Raw genomic sequence first — 4,400 nt, forward strand, 5'->3', positions numbered from 1 at the left:
GTAAATAAACTAATAAATCACACTTGGTCAAATCAATAAATAGGTTCATTATCAAAACAAACGGTGATCAAAACATCAATTTTATTTGATTGTTACATCTTTAATTTCTCGAAAACAATTAATTTGATTAAACAATTCATTTATTCATTTGAAAAGGTCATGCATTTTTTAGTCTCAATTGTCAAGAGACCTAGAGATATCTCTCTTACAATAAGAAGGAAACATTTTATTTGAATTGATCATATCTCAATATATGATTCTCATTATATATGAATTTGATTTGTATCTTATACACATATTTATCTTTTGAATATCAATCAAACTTAATATTAAGTCCAATATATTATTGTGCCCATAATAATAATCAATTCGACTTTAGAATAATTAATAGTGTTATTTAAGGAGAATATTATATAATAAAATACAAATGATTATAATAATAAATTTAATTATCAAAATATTATGTCTATATAATATGCAGAAAATTATTACTAACCAGAGGATGTTATCAGAAATATTATGCCTTTGAATGAATACAGACCAGTTGCTTGCAATAAGCTTAGGCAAGAACTTTGTCATTCTAGCAACAAGATGCACTTGTTGATGACTGAACAACAATAAATTGAACGAAAATGTTTCATGCAACTAGGATTAGGAAAACCATAAGGGCTTGGTGCATTTCCTCCATCTTGAGAAAACATTGCATACTTGATTTACTGCTCACCAATAGATCTGTTTAGATCCACTTGATCTTCAGAACAAAGACTGCACTGCAAAAGCTCTTGTAACATCTCCATTGATGTAATGTAACATTAACTTCATGATCAGAGGAATATCGAACCATTCTACCGACCCCTACAAGATATGATGTGGATAATGAAAATCTTAACCTGAAACTAATGCCAAGAAAGAATGGGAAAAGGAAATGTATTTTCTTCCTTGATTTTGTTCTGTCTTTTTTAAATAGCTAAATTATAACTGCCAATGCAGGTGCGCAAGAGACCTTTGAACAAAAAGGAAATGGCAAAGAAAGAAGAAGATATCATTACTATACAGTCAAATTCCAATGCACTAACGGTTCATGAAAAAAAACTAAAGGTGATTAGTTGGCAGGGCTTCCTCTTTTTCCTGCAGTGCACTCACTAACTTGAGCTCCTAACCCACCAGTCATGTCATGCTATAGCATTTTCAAGAGATTACTTGTTTAAAATCAGAAACAAAGTTGATTGCTCTTTGCTTTGATTTTCATCGAAAACCCATACTAACTTTTTATATAAAAGTCTCAATCTCCACCATCCTTATACGATTTATTAATTTATTGATTGATCTTGAATGAACTCAAAGTTTATAAATCTAAATATTTACAGAGCATAAAGGATAGGAAGAAAGGAAAAGTAAAAGATGCTCCATGGTTGGGAAGACAAGGTGGCGCTATTGCGCGAGTCCAAAGCCTTTTGAATTTATATCCCACACCGGACGATAAAGAGAGTAAGAGAACTTATAAAAGGAGTAGACTAACGCCTGTGTTAGTATATCTTTCTACGCCTTTTGGCTAAGATGAAGTGTAGTATGTGTTTATTAGCTTAATATATGATACGTAGACTTAATGGCTCATACGATATTAAATTTATTTTTTGAGGGTGAGAAAGGGGAGGACCGAGCTTGAATCGAGCTCAAAAAGGAGTTTGAATCGAGCTTTTGTATTTTTTTATTTTATTTTTGAGTCTTTTCGAGTTCGAGTTTTAATATTATCTTTCATGTTCGAGTTAAGCTTGAAAATTTTAAAGTTATGAGTTCTCGAGTTGAGTTGAACTTACGTAGTTCTCGAGTTGAGTTGAACTCGTCAATACTCGAGCTCGATTCAGGTCGTTTATACTCCTAGTCTTGACCTGGCAGAGACGCAACAATAAAACCTGGAACAACTTGAAAGTTAGAAGAAGAGCAGCGACTGAAACGAAAATAGTAAATAGAGGAGAAAAACAAGAAGAAAAAGATGGCCGCAAAGCCCGGTTCAGCTCCGACAACGTATTCGCCAAATATTGGCCAAAAATCTCGGCCACCTATTTTCAAAGACAGTGATCTTGATTGGGTCCGACCTGATGGCCGCGGCTTCCACCAGTGCAGACCATCATGTAAAGCTTCTTCTTTATTTTCTTTTTCTTTAAACATTATTGTGTTCATTGCTAATTTGGTTATAATTTTACTTTTTATATTGCAAATAAATTTGAAAACTTTGATGTCTTTTAGATGTTAGTGAGATGTCTATTGATTCTTTGGTAACCATCCTTAAGAAAAAGAAAAGTTTCTTTTTATTTTGCGCTGTATGTCAGTGTTATTCATTACCTGGTTATAGAAATAGTCTGGTGTTCTCCATTGCTCTCTAGAATAGGGCCATTTTAATGAGTAGTTAAGTGATTTTGTGCCTTCGTGATTTGTTTTTACATGTGCCAGAATGTTATATCTTTGGTTTATATGACCCCTTGCTTATTTTCATATAAAATCTGAATGTTTAAGCGCTTGGTTGAGTGGAAAAGTTGAGAGGGAGGGAGGGAGGGGTTAGTTCAATACTCCTATGCATTTTTCGAAAGTTCCATTTTCTTTCTTCTGATTTTATAACTCTACCAAGCAATGAACGAAAGGAAGTTACTTTTTCTCTAAAAAAATTTAGAACAAGGTCATCTTGACGAGTAGTTAAGTGATTTTGCTGCTTCCAATTTGTTACTGCATGTACCAGTGTGTTATAAATCTTTGGTTCTTCTGACACCTTATTTTTATATTGATTTGCATGTTCATGCTTAAAAGGGAGCATAAGAAATCCATAGTGGTATAGTTGTCATGTTGTGGGATCATCTTACCTGTTATTACCACGATAATGGATTTTCAGTTAGTTTTTAGGCATCTAAAACTTAGAAAGATGGGATTCTTATAAAAAAAACTATGGATCATTCTTAAAATCTCTTGTAAATGGATTTTTCTTGGGTTCTCCTGTGCTGATTTGAAATGAATCCCCAAATGTTGGTGATCTGTAGTTTTCAGAACAGGTGCAGTAAACTCTGCTTCTGGATCTGCTTATGCAGAGCTTGGGAATACCAAGGTCATCATATCTGTGTGAGTATATCATCGGTGTGCTTATTCTTCTTCGTACTATTTTTTGGGATTTTATAACCCTTTGCTTTCTTTGGCAGAATTTTCTTTTAAATAATGATGTTTTCTGTGATTACTCTACATGTTCATGTGTTATTTGTATTGAACTATTTAGTTTTGGGCCAAGATAAAGTAAGAAGGCAATGATGTATAGCGATAGTGGGAGGTTAAATTGTAATGTCAGCTATACAACATTTGCCACTCTAGTTTGAGGGCAGGTATGTGAGATGATTGAAAGTGTGAATCTTTTCTGGTGCAGCATATATGTATTATATTTGATTAAGTCTCTTTGTCTGTCTTTTAATTATTTTCTTTAATTTAGTTAATTCTATTCCTTGATCTCCCTTTCCTTAGGGATCGGATCACAAAGAGTTTTCATCGATGCTTCATAAAGCTTTGGAAGGTGCAATAATGTTGGAAACATTCCCCGAAACCACTGTGGATGTTTTTGCATTGGTGTTGGAGTCTGGGGGCAGTAAGTCTTCTCATAAATCCTTGGTAATTAGGCCTGAAATTGGCCTCCTGTTGTTTATTCCATAGCCTGTCTTTTCTTTTGATCCTTCTTATGGCATCTCTCATAAAGTTGGTTCTCATTTTCTTACAAATAGTGTTTCACATAATGTTTGTTTTAGTAAACAAGTATTTGACAATGCTGTAGATGATTGTAAGAGTGTCAAAAAAATTCTATATCAATGAAAATTCTTATTGGCTATGGATATGCCCTAAACTCATATATTTCCATTTGTTGATAAGCTTCATAACATTGGTTGCAGGTGATCTTCCTGTGGTGATATCATGTGCTAGTCTTGCCCTTGCAGATGCAGTGATTATGATGTATGATCTTGTTGCTGCAGTTTCTGTGGTGAGTGTCTTTCTTTTTGCCTTGATCATTATGCAAGCATGAATTTGAGCACTGCCCTTACCTATGTTACTTCAGTTCTTCATTTTCCTTGAAGTGAATGTCCGACACTTACTCAAACATGGGAATCAGTCCTTTAAATATGGAACATTTAGGGGGCGGTAGAGAAGAAAAGAGAAGCATGTCAGGGTCAGACAGTCACACTCGTACCTGATACTCCCCAAGTCCAAAGAACATAGCCATTACTATCTCTACCAGTAAAATATTACAACTAACAGCTAGTGTAAGTATATCAGTTACGCGCAATGTACTTGATTTAATTGGTGTTCAGAACAATTAAAGTGGGATTGATGATAAATTGCTACAACCCGGAAAACAAAAAGGCACATTGATATTT

At 34.0% G+C, this 4,400-nt stretch overlaps 2 pseudogenes; both read left to right on the plus strand.

Annotated features, from left to right (window-relative positions):
* The first annotated feature begins 1,531 nt into the window (after positions 1 to 1,531).
* Positions 1,532 to 1,703, plus strand: LOC120194543 (annotated as a pseudogene).
* A 205-nt stretch (positions 1,704 to 1,908) lies between these two features.
* Positions 1,909 to 4,048, plus strand: LOC120194291 (annotated as a pseudogene).
* Positions 4,049 to 4,400: the final 352 nt, after the last annotated feature.

The sequence above is a fragment of the Hibiscus syriacus genome, unplaced genomic scaffold (genome assembly GCF_006381635.1).
Source record: "Hibiscus syriacus cultivar Baekdansim isolate YM2019G1 unplaced genomic scaffold, ASM638163v2 tig00116997_pilon, whole genome shotgun sequence".
NCBI lineage: Eukaryota > Viridiplantae > Streptophyta > Magnoliopsida > Malvales > Malvaceae > Hibiscus > Hibiscus syriacus.